Source organism: Pyxicephalus adspersus, chromosome Z (genome assembly GCF_032062135.1).
Source record: "Pyxicephalus adspersus chromosome Z, UCB_Pads_2.0, whole genome shotgun sequence".
Lineage (NCBI taxonomy): Eukaryota > Metazoa > Chordata > Amphibia > Anura > Pyxicephalidae > Pyxicephalus > Pyxicephalus adspersus.
Genome location: NC_092871.1, coordinates 15582386 through 15602455, shown reverse-complemented (window position 1 = coordinate 15602455; position 20070 = coordinate 15582386). Strand labels below are relative to the sequence as shown.

Here is a 20070-nt window from a genome sequence, read left to right as displayed (position 1 = left end):
CTCCCTATAATATGTAGAGACCCTGACCCAAGTAGAAGTGCACCTTGCCTAAATTTAGTGTTTGCTTTGGCAGCTGGGCTGTAGTTGGCCAGCCAGAACCTTGTTCATATTTTATGCTTTCAAAGTTTCTCCAAAGAGAGATTGGATTCTTCCTACTACTATTGTTGAGATGTTTCCAGTAGATTGAATGAGAATGGCAAGGTTATTCTTCCCTCAGGCAAACACTTTTTTTCCTCGGTGAAGGAAATCAACAAATATTTGGTGTACCTTACAGAAGGGGTTGGAGTGGACAGTTAGGGCAAGTCCTTAAATCCTGGACCCTGCATTCTCCATTGTTCTGTCCTTTCTGGGATAGAACCTCCATTAGATATTTTACACATTCTATATAGGAATAAATGAGCAAGGAGGTGTCTGCAACTAATGGGACAATTCAAGGTGGAGACGTCTCCTAAAGAGTGTCTAGGAGGTAGGAGGTCTATGGCATTGCAAGAAAAAGGAGGAGAATTGCTTATGTTAAAAACTCTGCTGGAGAGTGTTGAGTGGGAGACGAGAATTGACCACTCTATTTTATTACCAAAAGGATTAATGCAAAAATTCATGAGCCAGTCTTGTCTTAATTTGACCTGTAGTTGCTTTCATGAGATCACAGCTCCTTACTGAGTCTGTAATTTCCTGCTGCTGCTAGGGGCCTCCAACTATGATTTAGAATCTAGGGATATGTTTAATACAGGTAGTCCCTGAATTAAGGACATGCAACATATGGACGACTCCTAGATACGAATGGGGCTTCCCTGCTCGTTCGTGTGCAGGACAGAGACTGGTGGGGGGAAAGGCCGGTTTGCATGACTTGCAGAAGAAGTCTTTTGTTGTTCTGCTAGCTTTTGTAATTCTTTATTGACCAAGACAAACTCTGCAGTTCCTTTTTACATATCAAAGCACAGCTTGCTCCAGAAGGTAATGAAAGTTTTGGATAGTGTTTTTTTGGATTCGTTTTGGATAATGTAGGGAAGGGAAAAACCTCTACATTTTGCGGCCTGTGTACCATTAGATACCAATAGAAATGCAACAGGAAATTAGAGGAAATCTCTGACCCTGGAACATTCACTATCACTGTCACCATCTGGATTTAACCAAGCACATTGCTGGGGTTGCTTCAGATGGTCAGGTCTAGTTTCAGTGACATTATGCACCAAATAAAAGGTCTGTTGACTACGTGAATATACTGAATAAACAGGTTACCCATCATTGGATTTTTTTTCCCTATGGCATGAGTATGTTCCAAGACGACTATGCCAGGGTTGACCAGTCACAAATTTTGCAAGTGTGGTTCAGGGAGTATGAGACATAATTTGCGCAGATGGATTGGCCACCACTTTAACCCTATTGAAAACCTTTGGGATGTTCTGGAGAAGACTTTACACATCGGTCCAACACTACCATAATCAATACAAGACGTTGGTGAAAAATTAATACAGCTCTGGATAGACATAAATGTTGTGACATTTCATAGATTATAGGTGAATGAATCACTACGGTGAATGTGTGCTGTATTTAAAGCTAAAGGCCGTCCAACAAAATGTTAGAGTCTGTGTAGTGTATGTTCCCTTTGGAAGATGTTCCCTTATCCCTTGGTATGAGGATACATTTTGGATTTCCTTTCATCTTCGGTCTCGTTAACAATAGTTTTTAGGATAAACTGAGGAGGGAATCGTGGATACAGACAGCTAACCTTTCTCCAAGCCATACAAAAGTAAAATAAAGGTTTTTCTACAGATATTATTCAAATGTTGCAACATGTCTGATACAACACATAAAGGGCAATATATATATGCTTGTGCGACGGACGGTCTTAGATGAAACCAGTATGGTTTATTCAGCTCGTAGAGGAATTTCTGAGGTCCCTGGGGCTGCCCCTGTTTGGGGAGGGAGCGTACATGATAATCTGTCAGTCAGAGGCAGAGCAAGGGAGCATAAAGAGCAAGCAAACCATGTAATAAAATATTAATGGGCTTTTAAGGCAGCTGTCTGAGTGATGGAAAATCCCGCTCCTTCCCTTTCTCAGTGCGTGGAACTGCAAGTGGGCACATAACATCTATCTCACTGCTGGAACGTGACAGAACCATGCAGGCTGGGATATGGGGGGACGTGGAAGGAGATGACAGGGACTGCTGGCCCCACACCATCCCCAGCTACAATAACGTTCCATGAGATAATTTGCCATTCACAGGCTCACTATGTATTCTCTTTGTTGTGTCAGAAGCATTTAATACCTAACACATTCATTATTAGTGTGCTGGAAAAGCCATTTAATCTCTACATGGGGGCAAACTTTCCAGACTCAGTACAGGAATTCACACCATTCTGGCTGCAGGTTTGAAAGGCGGACAGTGACATGATAATTAATGGAAAGCTCCATCTTTAATCTTCATTTCTATAATCCTCCTGCAAGCTTCACAATTGCTCTTCTTCAGTGGTGGTTGGAAAGTACCAATCTGAGTCGATTCTGACTTGGATTGAAACTGTTCAGACCTCAGATTGGTATTCTAATCTGACATGTGACAGTTTTTTTGCCTTTTTTCTGCCTATCAATGATAGGTATAGTAGGGCTCAGCCAATCCAGCTGCGTGACGATGACAGCTGTCTTATAATAACCAGATTGGCCTAACCCACAATACCTGTTGTTTTAGAGTATGGCTCATTCAAAAAAAAAAAAAATAATGTTCCTATTGCTTGCACCTCTGCTATTCTGTACGATTTTACTTATTTGTTATTTTTTCACCCAAAATTGACATATTTTCAATATAATGTGAAAATTGTGTGGATCTTGAGTGATTATTGTGTGAATCTTGAAAAAACTTTGATAAACAAACTCCTTAAAGGTACTTAGACATGTTTGAGGCACATGTCCAAGACAAATGGTGGTGCTGATCGTGGACAGCAGTCCCCTGATGCCACAACAGATTGGTGCCGCGGGGTGCCTCACACTCGACCGTCCCCTACTCTCTTTATAAGACAGAACAGTGCTATCAATGGCAAACGTAGCCAACATGGGGCCCCTGTGCGGAACTGATCTGGGGTCCTTGCTGTTGTCTTAAAGGAGGGTCCAGGGCCCTTGTACAGTGGCACACTTTGCACGTCCATATATCCACCTCTGGGTGCAATGTGTTCTTGTTCATTCATCTGTCACTGTAAATGTCCATGAAAGGTTGTTTTCAGCAAACCTCTGATGTTCGTATGAAGCTTAAAGCGTACCTACACTCAAAAATTTCACTTTACATAAAAAGGTAGACAACCCTTTTATGTAACGTAAAAATTCTGTTTTTTTTTTCTTTAAATTGCCTAGGCGATCAAGACTGAATGGGAGTGCAAAGCTTCCTGGGATACCTATGTCACGCATCCCGGGGGGCTCTTGGATGCTCCTTCTGCGCAAAGAAAAAAATTTGCCTATCTCACACATGTGCAGTGAGATCAGCAAGTTCCTTTTCCACCCTACGTCACCCGATCTGGTGCCTGGGTTGGGTGACGTAGGATATAGATGAAGATGGCGGAACCTGATGCAGGACACCCCCGGATGGATCAGACTGCCCTGCGGGTTTGAAGGTAGGTGAATTTTTTTTGGCAGTTTTCAGTTTATTTTCTGGTATAGGATATGCAACTACCTGTACTTTTCTAGAAAAAAATGTAAATCTGACATCATGATACCTGGAGGTAAATCACCGCCTCAAGTTACTGTCAGGTGTGCATATGTTCATTGACAGTTAGAAACAAGCTGTGAATATTACTGAATGAGCGGATGGAGAAATGTGGTGTCATGGGTTACAAATCACAGAGAAAACCATTAGTGTAGGAGCCTGCCTGTGGTTTAAAAGACAGGAGACAAAATCACAACTGACAAGGGGTCTTTTTGAAAGGCAGATATGGGTGAATTGAGTATCTAATCTGGTTTAAAATGATAAAAAAACTATGAGCTTGGGTTAAAATTATATTGTGCTTGTGACAATTATTAAAAACAGACTTAAAGCCCAACTGAATTTTTAGTTTAAAGTGCAAGAAAATTAGGTGTGAAAAGTCTCCAGGTCTGTTCCCAATATGGCAATGCACTGCATTTTTGAAAATGCCACATGTTGTCCTTTATGTTGGTATCTGTTAATATAAAACAGACCGTTCATTTAAATGCAGCACATCGAAACAACAGCTGCGGCACACAGCAACACACGGCAGTGCATTGTGACGTGTTTTGCTGCAGTGGCAAGGTGCATTTGGGGTGTCTTTAAGAATAAATGCATTCAATGCCATGTGCATAACTGCATGGAAATTCATGCATAAACTCTTGTCTATGCAAGGAATGAACCCTGACATTTGGTAGACAGAAAAGGAAGTGGAAATCCTTTCCTAAGCTTTACACACACTAGATAATTGTTGCCCAAGACGAACAATCATGTATGCCATGGGTAAAAATCAAGCGGTCCTCCAAAATCATAGCATTTACCGGTACTAAATGGCCAAGTTGGGATGACCACTGGCATTTCCCATGAAGAAGGACACGGCAAGGTGTCTACAGCTCCTCCTCCCTCCATAGAACTGAGCAGTGCTGTGTGTACAGCTCCCATTCCTTCTATGGTCACCATTTGGCATCTCAATGTCACCTTGCATCCAAAAGTGCTTTGTTGCAGGACTTCCAGTCTCATACAGCTGTGTTCGAATGAGGGGCATTAAATTGATCCTTTTTCTTTGCCCTGCATGGGAAATTTACTGATCTGCTTGAAAATCATAAATTAAATATGTGGGCAGCAGATGCCTTCGTTATGAAAATGCTGTGTGCTCATCAGCCTTTGGGTCCAATGTTTCCTGACCTGGAAAAAGTGAAAAGTCCTTAGCTGCTTCATTTTAGCTAGACAACCAGACAGCAATGGCAACCTACCTGTGTTCCCTAGAATCAGTTTTCTTTACATGATATCATATGTGAGCCAAGCCAGTGATGGGTTAAATGCATAGCATAGGACAGGTGGGTAGAGACAGCTCCCCATTAATAATAAAAGAAAAGTGATGTAGACAGATGTGATAAATAGCATGGGGAGAGGGGATCGGGATAATGAGAGTAATTATTAATGGCGAATTTATCACCTAAAGCTGCATTGCATGCATTACAGCAGAGGGCAACTAATGAGGAGACATACCTTCAGAAACACCAGTGGCAGTGGGGGGTGGGTTAGTGTAAAAACACCTTATATTATAGGTGAAGAGAGATTATTGGTGATGTCATAGAAACACAGAATCAACATACATGACACCATGTAATTTATATAACACAAGGCCAGATCCATGGAGTCTTATGTTTACTTTTAATAAAAACATGGGATGATACAATGATACTGATTTACTAAGGGAATCAAGAATGTTCACTCAGGAAATTGTGTAGAATTTGCTTCAGTTATCCAATCACATGAAAAGCAAATTCTTCTCTGCTTTCAATACACAATCATGTGCAGAAGAAAATTGCTTTCACATGGTTGGATAATTAAAATTGGTATTCACACAGTTTAGTAATTGAGGACTCTCAACTACTTTAGTAAATCATCTCAATTATCTTACTTGGGTCTTGGGGTTTAAAGATTAGAAAATATTCCTGTAAAAACAAGAGAGAATTTTAGATGGTTTGTCCAGTTTAGGGCTCGTTAGCATTTGCACAGTGCATTGAGCTTTAAGTGGGTTAAGGCAATGAAATAATTTTAAAAGGCTTGCCGAAGCTTCCCAATGTTATCCAAAATCAAACATGATTTTTTTTTCAGGCCGTCTACTGTCCTTAATGGTGCAAATGGGTTGGGTAAGTTGTGGTGGTGAATTGAGCCACATCTTACCAATGTGCATCATACAAACAAACATATGTTACAGTTTTTTTTTTACCCCCGGTCTGCGGCCCACTAGTCTGACAGGTGGGCCGTGGCTCTGTCCCCCCAAGCAGAATCAGGAATAGGACCTGGCTTGGGGGGGTGCACCGGCCAGAGCCGCAGACCACGTCTCCGGTACGCAATGCAGGCTCAGGGCGGTGAGCTCAGACCTGCAATGGGAGAGTGAGCGGGTTCTGGCATCATGACATAACTATGGAGGAAGTTTCTTCCCCTTTGAGTGACACATGGGACCTTGTGCATGCGCGGTCTGGAGTCTGTGCATTTAGAGGTCCGTGAGCTCCAGAAGGTTGGGGACCACTGTTTTACGATAACACTATTACTGCTACATACAAGTGTGATTCAACCAAATTCAGACTTTTTGACCACATATGTTACCATGTCTTGGGTAAAGCAGATTTACAACTATGTAGTTCAATGGCCTCCAACCCATTTATATCCAATCAGGTGGACTCGTGGTCTACACAGTTGTTGCAAAATCTAAAGAAGAGTATACCATCAATCTGTAATATGTCTGGATAGCTTGAGGCTTCTTGGCTTCGGCACACTCCATGTAAGAAATTGTGAAGCACTTGAACCTGCTTTCTGATGAATTACATGTTGGACTAATTTTGCAAAATAAACAACGATTAGAACAGTCATGGAAAGGCTGATTTCAGCAGGAGATTCGCATGTCTATGGCACGGATGCATGGCTCATTGATAAAAGGTCAGAATTAATAATATGCCATTTTTCATATATGATTTTATTGTATGAAATGCAGTTGCAAGGATGGGTTCTGATTAAAATAATAAACATTGTGTGGTCTGTGATTTACAGGGGAGGAAAGATGCAGAATGAACTGAAAAAAATGCTTTTCTATTAATGTTTGTTTGACAGATATTTTTTTTTTTACGTTTTTCTGTTTTCAGCAAAGTCCAAATCCTGAGCACAGAACTCAAAAACCCAAAAACTTCCTTGGACACTAGGCATCCTAAAGCTCAGCTTCATTCAATTCATTTCCACTGAGCCCGAGTTGTCCTGGACCAGCCATAAGCCTGTGATTGGACAATGAAAGAATGATAAGCTTCACTTTCTGTCACTTTGCTTTCTCTTTCCATCAGCAAGATAAATCTCAGCTTATACACTGATTGGATCCTGGTGCTGCTGCTTCCTATCACATTCTATCCCTGCCATACAAGACCAGTAGTAGGTTTATTTAGGTTAGTACTTACACTGGTTGTATTTAAAAATGTACCTATTAAAACAGCGGTACTCTGCTACAGAATGAGGACAAGTGAGTTGGATTTAGTTCTGCTTCAAAAGCCAAACTCCATCTTTCCCATTAGTATTGTTCAGTTTTAAAGTCCTGTATTAGAAGGTGCAGCAAGGTAGGTACAGCCCAACTCACTTTCTGGCCTTTTCCTCTTCAATCTTATTGTACCTGGTCCACGGCATTGATTTATTGGATTTATTTAATCATGGAGGTTCAGCATGACATATTGGAGTTACCACAGCTTCATGCCATGTACAGCCCCCCATCGGCAACTTCCACTGACTGTGATCAGTCTGAAAGTTGTAATTATGTCACTAGGTATAAACAAAGTTATAGAAATGTTTTATTTAAAAATTTAATTAGCAAGTTGTTTAGTAAGGAATTGAGGAGCCAACGAAGGCAGAATATAATTTAATAAATCAAATTTTAAAGCCAACAGATTTAGCATTCTGTTTCTTGTATGCCCTCCTAAACTATCTCATTCCAGATTAAGAACCCCGGTGTGGATGAGCTCCAGTGATGCAGAAAATCCATGCAGACAGCTGCCCTGGGGTATCCCATTAATATAGATAACTTATCAATACGAGGTGTCCCTGACGTTGGGAATATATAGGTCACTCTGTCTTAGCTCAGCACAGAATAACACTTTGTGCGTCTCTATAAAATATTCATATATAGGAACTAATGTATTTCCTGTGCCAAATGCTATGCATACTGCTGCTTCTCTGTTTGCTATCATGGAGCAGCTCACACAGAACAGAATTCCAATATAATTCTATAGAATCTCTGGGTACCCTCATCAGCTGTACTGGTACCCTGCCAGCCCACAAATGCCATCTGGGTTTATGTGTTTCTGTAGACCAGACGCGTCTGTTGCTACCATACAGCCACTGTAAGCATCAGTTATGAAAATATTATTTTGCTAAGAATATTTTTATTCTCAGGCTTTATTAACAGATTGCAAAAAAGATATAGCTGGTAATAAATTCCAAACCCACTCCTATATACCTGCATATTCTAGTGCAACAATTTTTTAATTTAGTTCTCTATTCTGGGTTCTGCACAAATCTTTCTTCTGCTATAAATTTTTTTTTCCAAAAGTTTTTGGGGAGCCCCTGTGGCCACCTTTTATTAGCACTACTTCACCAAATTCTTGAACAGAAAATCATCTCCTAGGTATTTCCCTGCATATGAAATAAAGCAGATCTATTTTCAGTTGTTAAAACAAATCTATGGTAAGGTTTTAAGAAACAATTTAATAGTAGCAGGGTATAGGGGACCACTAAGTAACATAAACCATTGTATTCATCACACCTTTACCTTCATGATATCCCCCATCAGATTTCTACCTCCCCTCTTATTTCTACAAAACCTGCAGCTTAGCAAAGTCAACTTAGCTGATATTGACATGAATATATTTTGTAAAAAGTAACCCACTAGGTCTTTGGGCCTGATTTATTAAAGTCCTGCAAGGTTGGAGAGAATACAGTTCCAACAGTGAAGCTGGGTGATCCAGCAAACCTGGAATTAATTTGTTGAAAGCCATTTGCTGTTTGATAGCAAATATTTGAGTCCTGGACCAGATTCATTCCAGATTTGCTGGATCACCCAGATTCACTGATTAAAGTGTATCCTTGGCATGAAAATAAATTGGGACTTTCATCTTTATCTCATATTGCCTCCTCCTGTCCACTGATGTTTGGAGAAAGCAGTGACATGGGACTGCTGTAGATTGCACAAAAATTGTGTCATGTGGTTGTTGTCTGATTGGGAAGAATCTGGGCCCTGGATGATTGGCTAAAGATTTTTTTTATTCACCCATTATGTTTCAGTAAGTTTATAATCTAAATAGAGTTTTTTCCCTGTAGTTTTTGCAATCATTGGCAATTAAAAAGGGTTGCTTTCCCCAACTAAACCTCTATCCTACCACCAAACAAAACCATTTTCTCAGCCCTTTTAGTTTTTTATATTGGCATTCTAGTAAGACTATTAGGCCTAAAAAATAATCACAATCAAGGAGTCATCATCAGTATGTCATATTACCATATCACACAAGTGAGACAAATGAGCATGACATTGTCTTGATGGCTTTTACTACTAACAGTACTTAGTCATAAGTCTTCAAGACCAAGTGGTATTAGTACCTAATGCCTACATATATATATATATATATATATATATATATATATTGTGACACTAAGGCAGGATTGGTGGTGAAATGGAGATATATTTTCCCAAGATTCCTATGTGAAGTCTGAGCCAGGAGCTCAGTCAGTAGCTCTGCTTGGAGAGACACAGACAGGGGTTCTGTGTGAGGGAGCTCTGCTTGGGGAGACACAGACAGGGTTTCTGTATGAGGGAGCTCTGCTTGGAGCGACACAGACAGGGGCTCTGTGTGAGGGAGCTCTGCTGAGAGACACAGACAGTCAGTCTGGGTGAGTGACCTCAAGTCGGTCTGTGTGAGTGAGCTCAAAAGTGAGTGGAAGGTTGCTGAAAGCTTGGTTTTGAGCTGACAGGGAGAAGCCCTCCAGCCGATAGACAGAGACGTCTGATGTATAGTAAGTGCCGGACAGGCGAGGTTTTCTTTTGCTGTTTTTGTTATTTTATCTGCAACCTTCAATAAACCTGGCGCAAAGCCAGCTTAAGGCTGATACCTCGATGTGGGATCTGAGTTGGATGAACCACAGCTTTGACCCCAGCAAAGGCGATCCTGAGCGTAACCCCTCACAACATATATATATATATATATATATATATATATATTATGCAAAATACAGTACCCCCTAATTGCCTCCCCATCTGGTTGTGCACACAGATGCATGTGGTGGTATTCTGACCACCCAACTGTGCTGTCCTCCAACCGCTCACATGTGCAGTAACACATTGCTCAGATGGTAGCTTTCATACGTGAACTGTTGGGAAGGAGGTTAAAAAAAGCTACAGTTAAACAGTAGAAAAACTTTCAGTGTGACCTAATCCTTACATTTGCTCCTGATCTTTACAATTGCCGTTTTAACCTATAACTGCATCTAATAGACTTTAATAGGATAAGCCCCCTTCTGTGCTCTATAACATAAGAAGATCAATATAATGTGATCTCTGTAAGAAAGACAAAGCCCCAGATTCCCCCACTGGTCCCAAGTACAAAGGCTGCAAAGACAGCAAGATAGATCTATAGAAGTCTTTATAGAAGCCTCAATTTCTCCTAATCTTTGTAAATTGCTCTTTTGTCAGAGTTTTAGGAAATAGCAAGAACTCATTCTTCCTTAGAAAATAAGCCTTATTTTATCCCATATTCCTTTACTGACTTCGTCTGCTCCATGTAGAAAGGGAAAAAAAGGGAAAAAATCCAATTTATTGTTACTATTCTTAACCGTGCATCTGCGGGGGATTTGTGAAGGATGAAAGCAGGGAGGCGAGGAGGATGTATAGAGAGCTGACCTCTCGACTTTCTGCTTCATTACAGATAATCCATTAGTTGGCTTTCTCTGCCCAGGAATACAGATGTGAGAAGGACTGCAGCACCTGACATCTACATGGCTGCCATAGCTCATTATTACACTCCCAGCACTGGACAATCAATAGCAATCTCATTATATAAGCAAAGCTATCATTGCATCTGATAGCCAACGATTACCTATTGCTTTGTGCTGCATTGATATGAAATGAAAATCAGATTTTCTTTGTCTGTATGTCTTTCTGAGAAATCTCATCTTGTTCCTCCCTTCCTTTCTTTTTGCATTCTCTCCCTACCCTTCCTTTATTCTTTGCTTCTTCCTCTTCCTCTTTCTTTTTCATTTGCCTTTCCCTTCCTCCCCTTCTTTCCCCTCTCTTCTTTCTTACTCTTCATTTACACCTTTCCTTTCCTTTCATTCGTATCTCTCCTTTCTTTTCCTTTCCTTTCCTTCTCTTCCTTATCCTTTTTCTTTCCTTCCTTTCCTATCTATCTCTATCCTAACCTTTTCTATCTCTCTTTCCTTTTCCCCTCCTTTCTATCATTTTTATCTCTTTTTTCCTTTCCCTACATTCCTATCATGTTTCTTTCCTTACCTTTCTTTCCCTCTCTTCTCTTCCCTTTCTATCCTTTTTCTTTCTTTTCTTCATATCCCTCACTTCCTTCCCGACTTCCTTCTGTCCAGTCTTTCCCTCCTTTATTCCCTTTATTTAAAATCCACCCCAGACAAAAATTATTTCCCCTATATCCCAATCTGAATATTTTTCTTTTTACATTGTAAAGCAGAATATACTTGTCTCAATTCACTGTGCAGATCCTTTGACAGCCCCATTTGTAGGTGCTGCAGAAGTGCCCTCTCTGGCCAGTACCCTACTATGCCCAGTGAATGGCACCACTGCCCCCATCTCCTCTACTGGATCCTAAGAGTACCCTGCTGCTTGACAACCAATAGGAAATGTCCATGTGGCATAATGATGTGGACACCTGCAGAAGGACCCCTTCCTCTGTAGACTTAGTGAATGGAGTGTGATGTGGGGGGAAAGTTAGTATGATCAACTTTATTATCTTCCTTCATTATTTCCTGTTCTTCTTTTGTTAACCTTTGTGTTCTCCTTTTATTTTGGTATATCTATATCTATCTTTGTATCTACCTAATATTCATTTATTCATTGATCAAGATAGTTGATTTAAAAATCTATGCCAGTAATTTGGATGTTCAGCACCTTGGGTGGAATATGCATTCTTATGTATGTGTAATATGGGAGTATGCCCAAATATTCAGGGGGTATTTGGGTCCTGCTCTGAAAGGGGATGGCTTGTCATTTGGGTTACAAGAAAATGAACTTCTTGGTAAGGTCTATGATTTCTGATTACTTGGAGTTGATATGTTTTGTGAACTAAATAGCCAAATATTGAATGATCAACATAAGCTAGAATGTGGCACAGACCGATCGTGTGATAATGGCATGAAGGGGCTGAGAAGAGACCACAAAGATCTGGAATAGACCTCTGCCCTTCCAAATAACTAAAGTACTTCCAAAGTAAACACATATGGACTAGAGTTTGATGTTCAAATGCTTCTAAATCAAAGCCAACTGCTTTATTAGTAACAAGAGAGCAAGGAGCCATATTGCACGTATGTTTGAAGATGGCAGCAAAACCAACAGCAATACTAAGCAACCGAGTCAAATATTTTTATGGTCAATGTGCTTATCAGTCTGTCCAGTTTTTAATTCTAGTTTATCTATCATATTCACAGATTTACAAGACAACTTTTATTTCTACTCACTATTGTTTAAATTGATTTGATAAATAATATTATCTTAATATATTAAGATTTATAAATTATTTATTGTTCTAACATTGGACGGGTGAGAGCTGTAAGTGTGAACATTCCAATTGTTTGTGAGTGATTGTTGGAAGGGTTTGTACCTAAAAACCACTAACTAAGGTGAATTTAGTAGATGTTGTGTTTTTATTGATTTTTAAGCCCTCTGTCTATTTTTGCTAAGATCTTGGGAGATCAACAAGTTTATTTAAGAAAATGCTTTCTATGGTAAATTTACCAGACTAAAAGGGACCGAAACAAAAAGGTAATTGTTAGGGTTTATGTAAGCTGTAATAAGAATAATCCTTGCATGTGCTTCTTTCCTAAGATATATGTTACCTGTACTGTGATGGACTATCTAAGGCTGCCAGTTACTTTCTGGGTAAGATAATTCCAGGAGCCATTTTCCTTGCTGACTTGTGTTGACAGGTATACCATGGATCTAGCAACATGTGATAAAATGTGTGGCTGAGAAGGACATAACAAGGGGAGAAATTGTGCATATATGTAATGGATGTAAACTTGCAACCTCCATTACTATAAAACGTTATAACTGTATGTAAACCATAACAATACTCTTTTTTGCTCCTTTAAAATATAAATAATTTAATACATAACATTCTTTAGTTATATCTGTTTACTAAAGGCCCAAAATGTCTTGCATTTTAATCACCATAGAGTGTCTGCTGTTGGCTTTATTAGAGAGAAAACTGACTTCCTTGCACTTGTATGACATAACTTCACTTTATTTCTGAGAGTGAAGTTCTCTGACAACTGAATTGGGCACTGCCCAACCGCCTGCACTTTATCCAGTGGTGTTGAAGTGGTGTTTTCCTTGCTTAACACCCTGACCCTCCACAGCAAAAGTAGGTTCCCATTATGGACTCCAGATGAACACTCATAGTTCTCATTGCTGACATGGAAGCAAAGCCCTGTTCCTACTTTTAAACATGTACAATGCAGAACAAGTCACTGAAAGTTGGTAATTAAAAATGATCAGCTATACGGAGACCATAGGCAATTCTGGCAACTAATTTTATGCCCTTTGATTGACTTTTTTTGGGCACGGCTTCAGTTCAGGTCCTGTTTTAGAGTCACGTAATAACCTGGAGGCAGCCCTGTTATTATGATCAGAGGTCCATAAATTGGAACCTATTTTTACAGGAGGATGTGGGGGTTGTGCTAAGGACTGGTGTAATATATTTTGGACCCTTCTTGCTCCTTATTAGTCTTTAATGTACGTTCATTGGACAGGGGAATGGTAGCTGGTCAAGGCTTAGCTGAGAAGTTAGGAAAATCAGACCCCATATAATATAGGAAACTTATCTGGCTTATTAAAGTAACAATAAACGTCTTGTGGTTGGTGCCTGCTTTTAGGGCTTTCACGTGTATAATATAAAACTTGATGATAGGTTTCAAAGAATGAATTGAATGTTGAGTTGTAAGTATACAATAACACACCAATGATGAACCTGTAGTGGTTTCAGATTTATATTTTAGTTATATTCTAACTGAAACAAACCCCTAAAGGGTACAAATGAATGTTCTCTTGTAGCAGATGTGGTTTACAATGTTCTGCATTGAATCTGATGCTGTTTTAGGATATTAATAGATCCAGTGCAAAGATTTCTCTAGTGGCCACCTTTCTGAACCAACATTTCATCCCTTTAGACAGATTGTATTTTGTGTTTATCTGATTGTTATAATAAAGAAGCTAGGATTTACATATTTTAGCGTCAGGAAAGCTTTCTAAGTATTGCTTGATGCATAGGTATACCTCCCAACTTCTGGAAATAGGAAAGAGGGACACTTTTCAGAACAAATGTTGTAGGCAATTGAAATGCCATTGCTGTATCCCAGTTTCGCAGATTATAAAAAATATGCAAAAAAATGATTAGTTTAATTGACAAGTTTTTTTTTCTTAACTACTTTTAGTTATATATTAGCTTTTTCTGAGAACAAATTAAATAATTTAAAGCCTGGGTGAAAGGTTTAATGATATATAACACTTTCTAATAGTAAAACAATTACTTTTTAAGAGTGGTGTACCAAAAAGAGGGACAATTTAGAAGGAAAGAAAAATAGAGGGACTTGGATCTACTGTTTGAGTTTAACAGTGTCTCCAAATCATAGGCAATTGGGATGTATGGAAAGAGCTAATCATCATTCTGGATACATTTTGTAAGCTGATAATAGAAGCATAATGGTTTTATAAAAATTAAAATGTATACCGCTATCTTTATGGGAATCATGCCCTAAGTAAACCATGTTGGCTGACTTTATTAATTTTCTCCAAAGCATTCTTACAGCCTGACATTCTCCGGATCTATTTCTATCCCTTTGGGGTCATTTATAAAGGGTAATCCAGATGGATCACTAGAAAAGTGCTGTTGTTGTTTCTAAAATTACACTTTTTATTCATAAAGGGGCAATGCGATGACAAGATCATCACTTTTTTAAATGATCCCATGTTTTGAAACAAATGCCACTATTTGCTATGTACTGGCATTTTTACTAGCTTCCGGCACATTTATAGTGGCAATCAACGTGAAGGCCACTTTATAGATCAGTTAGCGTTTCCCTTTTTGATTGTGGTAAATGTCACAGGTCACAAAGGAAATCAATGGTGTTTGTTTCAAATGTTGTGAGTAGGACAAGAAATGAGGAAAAATATGTAATCAAACAGCAGTAAAAAAATTGGCAAGGGTTTGCTACTTTTTCTACACTATGCAAAATGTAAAAAGCACACACATAAAAAAGTATAGTTTATATAATAGATAAAATTTCTTTTTTCTTACGACCTGAAAAATCTCTACATATAGAATTGATTGCTTTCTGTATACAGCCTAATTGTTCCAGTTGATGTTTAAAATGTAGAACATACTGGGGTGCTGAAGTATTTTTTAGTAGGATTTTTTTTTAGGCTTACATTCTGATGTTATCACTTTTAGATATGTTGGTGGGTCCCTTGTTCGGAGGGCTTGTGGTTACCTTTTATACCTCTGTACAGATCGCATTGATTGAAATGATTGCAAAATCAAAAAAAAAGGCTTTCTGAAGTTTTGCTCAATATAATAAAGTGTGGCTTTTTCTAACCTCAAGGAAAGGTCTTGTATTTTAGTCAAATGGCAGCAGTGAAACATAAAAATGTCAAATATTGTATTAATGTTATTTTTTAGGGCTGGGGTTAGGGGCTTTGTGTTTCAAGAAGAATTACCAATTATAACTGGGTTTGGATAAACGAAAAGGTATGGTTCATATGACTTAATTAGAGTGTCATCTATTGAAATGTGAAATAAAGGAACGTTAAAAAAAAGAAAATGAGCAAAAGGAGTAGGAGTAGGGAGGAACAACTTGCATCTGAGTCACAATAAATTATAGGGGAATAACTACTCAATAAATAATAATAGCAAAGGATAGGAAATTAGGGAGATATAGAAAAAAGTGACAATTGATGCACTATAATAATAACATCAGAATACTTGTATGATGACATACCTGGATAAAGGGTGATGGGTATGAAGGAGAGGGGGCAGATGCCTTGGCAGATGGTAGTTTGTGTCACCAAGAGATGTCTTGTCTAATATAAATATGTGATGAGTTACTTCCTAAGCAAATGCCACCCCTGCAGCCCAGAAATACTGTTGCAGTGCCTTACTACTTATTGGTATGTGCCCGTCTTTTTCCATACCAGTCATGTATATACCAGACTTTAAAATATTTTAGTAAATCTACCAGTTTTAATGTATTAATTTAGGAGAATCAAGACAAACTCAGTGAGTGTAAAGCAGACTTGACGGGAAACATAACAAACTGAAGCCTCGATTGCACACTCAGATGATGTGATGAAACTTTAATTAATGTGGAGAAGACAAGGCACATTATGGGCTGGAGAAACAATATATATAATGGAAGGAGCATCCATATCAGTTGCATCATGCATTGTGTTAAAGTATACCTGTGCTAAAAGAATATGTAGGCTGCCTTTGCCGATTTTCTCCTAATACAAATATTAGTTGTCATGCTGATTTGATGGCCTCAATAATTTCAGAATTACAGCCTGCCTATTTATGGGACTGGCTCCGCATTGCACCCACTTGCAGTTCCTTTGTGAGCTATAATGAGCACTTACAGGCATTTTTCAATGCTTGGGGAAATCTTTAAGCTTATTGGAAAATTTTTGCAAACCCTGAGCAGGTCCATTTTCTTTATCGAAAGTCTTTGAAATATTTGGCAAGCACTGAGAAGACATACTCAATAAAACAAGCATAGAGGCACATCCAAAAAGCCTGTTGGCTGTGAGAGAGACATTTGGGGAGGATTAGGAAGACACATTCAGTAAAACAATGGCAGGCTCATTAAGAATTGGACCTATCGGCACTATAGAGACGGAAGAGACACTAGAAATGAAACAAGGAAACACTTGGGAAAGTGTAAATGGGGGCTATAAGTGAAACACTCAAAGGGTTGAGTAGAAAGCTTTAGTATTGGGAACTCACATCCCCACCCTGGGATCAACTTCCTTCTTTTAACCAAATTTAGATCTTAAATTAATTATTTAGATCTATTACTGGCTGGATACAAATTGCAGATATGACATGATAACTTGGTATTTGTTTTGAGGGCACATTTGACATAAAGATATTTTTTTGTCTTCTACTTTTCCTATCTTGACCTTTAATTCATTAGTCTGAATCATTGTTTTAATCCTATTTATGAAAGTTACATAAAATCTTTCCTTATAACAACCTTTTTACTCCTGGGGAACCCTTGAATAATTTTTCATTCTCCGGAAACCCTTACTAAAACCAATTTATTGGGACTCATTGGGGGTAAAAACCTCCTTAATTTGTAACAATTCCCTCCATTCCCTTACAATGGTGTCCAGAATACAACCTTTATAGACAACTTAATATGTCAGCAGCAGCGGGCTATACGTGATGTTGGCCCCAGAACTATACAGACATCATCAAAAGGTTTGTCAATCAGCCAAGGCTCGAGAAACTACCTCTGAAGGAACCCTAGTTGAAAATGGCTGCCTTATAAGGACTAAAAATTATTAAGCATTTCTTAAAACAGAAAAGGTGATGGAAAAGGTATCTTCCTAGCTGTCCGTATAAAACCCACAAATTATTTGACATGACACAAAGAAGGGAAAAGCACAGGAGAAAAACAGAAAGGACTTCAACGTGCCTCACACTTCAACCCACCAAAATAAATCAACACAAGAAGTAAAAACATCACTAATTGCAAAGAGAAATAACCACAACAACCAGTTTGAATCTTAGTTGTACTATTTTGACAATATTAATGATTTTGGTTGCTGCACTTCAGTAAAAGCTACTCAGGAACGGAAGGTGCGAAGATACACTGTAAGAATGGCTGTTGGCTGTAAGTCACTTTGGGAAGACACATTTGTCTAAAGCAAGGCTCATTAATTTTGGGTGGATTGGAATCTGATTGGAATAATCAGTCAAGACTGGAAAAACACCCTAAAAAAAAAAAAAGGATGAGGAAATTCACACTACGTGAAGATAGTTTGGTGGTGTAAGTGAAAGGACTGTGAAGGCACTCTAATTGAGCACAGTTGTATATAAAAAATGAGATCCGAAAGCTGAGACAATAGCACAATACAACTCCATTATTGTCCTCCAACCAGCAATGACACATGGTCTGATATTTCTATATTTGGTATGAATCATGTAAGATAAATGGCACTATGGAATGCCAAACACACACGATCATTTTATAACACAATAAAGCTAAATAGCTATGCGTGGTGGCTTGTCTTGCACACAACTGATTCATACATGGCTGTCTATTACCAGATTATAATACAAAAGAACGACCCCCCTTGTTTAAGAAGACTGTTATGAATCAACCGCTTTGACATTTTTTCCATAAAACCTAATTCCCTTTCTGTTCCCAGTTGTCCCCCAATTGTGACCTTGGATGAGCCAATTATTTCCCACTCTGTAACGGTTGATGAAACAAGAGTGAGCTCCACGGAACAGATACACTGACAAGAGCACGCTTAGGAGGAACTGAAGTTTAACATGTAACAAGGAATCTGACATCTGAGCAGAAACTGAATAACAGAAGCTAGGTTAAGACGTGCACAGTTCAAGAACAGAATAGTCCCTTTTATAGAATAATCACTTACATTCATAACCATGCATTATAAGTCAAGTGCAGTATGTACAAAGGAACACAGAATAAAATCTTAATTATAAGCACCATAAATGGATTAGTAAAAGAAGTACTGGGTATGGATAAAATATATGAAAACAACAGACCCCTAGTATTAAAGTGTTATTGTTTATAAATTGGGATATTAGGTGCATTGGATATAGAAGACTATCAATGGAGTGTGGAATACACCAAATTCTTTTAAATTGGCAGAATAAACTAATATACAAGAGAAATAGCTGGGCTTGCAGGATTGAGAGTTCATAATATGTAATATACATTATTTGAGAAGTATAACTTAATAATAAAATTGTTGGATAGAAGCACTAGTCCAAGAACTGGAGCATTATATAGGAACATCACCTGTAATAAGAATGATTTAAATAGAGCACCATTGGATATTATGGTCTGGTATATTGCAATATATACAATAGAAGTTACATTGGAATTGGTGTGAGGTTTAAGCACGACAGTATGGAATTTAGTAGCTGGATTAAGAACGTTGAAGCGCAGCGTCTAGGAATTACTTATCATGAAGTGGATTAAGTATAGCAATGCTGGATCTAATGTTAAGATGTAATGATCTATGATATACCAATTTAATTCTGTATATAAGGGCTAGGCATGGCAGTACTGGTTTTACAAGCAGTACTTAAGTAGTGGTCACCTACCAAAGTGTAACATGTTGGGATTAGATTCAAAGCAGACAGAAGTGGTTAAGTATGAGAACATTGTATAGGGTAGTGAAATAATAGCAATGGTAATAAAATATTCAAGCAGAATTAGTGGTCAGGTATAAAGTATAGGACCTGAGAGTTACCTGAGCAAGTCTAGTCCTTAGCAGTAGGGTCAAAAAGTGCAAAATAGAAGGATTATATGAAACATTTATTATTAAATATCTAGTCCTACTGTCTAGTTCTAAAAGAACCCAAGCTCCCTCCTCACCTGTGTATGGGTCCCCATCACATACCTAGATGCTGGGATCAGCTTTGTACTCTGTCCTCCTCTCTCAGTGTCTCTGATTCTCTGCTAGCAGAGGAGGGAGGGAGGAAAGGATGCTATGCTGGTACTGCTTCTACTAACCCTTTCTCTACCATATTGCACTGCTGTTGACAAACACTGCAGCTTCTGGAGTGATCAGGAGACCCTCAATGTCTTTCTGGAAGTAGCATGCCCTTTAGAATTAAATACACATGCTCCTAATGGATTTAGCCATCTTTTGCAGCCTGTCAGAGCATCTTGCTTAAAAATGTCAAGTGGCTGCTTTTTAAAACCTCTCTTACCCGCTAGAGGGTTAATCCTGCCCATACAAATCCCTTCTATTTAATCCCTTGTAATCCATATGTCATGCACTGTATCCCCCTCTGGACAGATGTGGCACATTTACTAAGCGCCCTTGCTTACCATAATTTACCGCTAATGCCACGCCGCCCTTCCC

At 38.8% G+C, this 20070-nt stretch overlaps 1 protein-coding gene across 2 annotated transcripts in view; it reads right to left on the bottom strand.

The window, feature by feature from the left end:
• The window catches only part of TMEM91 (transmembrane protein 91), a 39187-nt gene extending 19406 nt beyond the window's left edge, over positions 1-19781 (bottom strand). The window contains exon 1 of one of the 2 annotated variants that reach the window (XM_072430509.1): positions 19578-19781. The gene's annotated coding sequence lies outside the window, so the exon portion shown is untranslated. The remainder of the gene's footprint in view (positions 1-19577) is intronic. The other variant, XM_072430510.1, reaches the window with a different exon arrangement.
• Between the last annotated feature and the right edge of the window lie 289 nt (positions 19782-20070).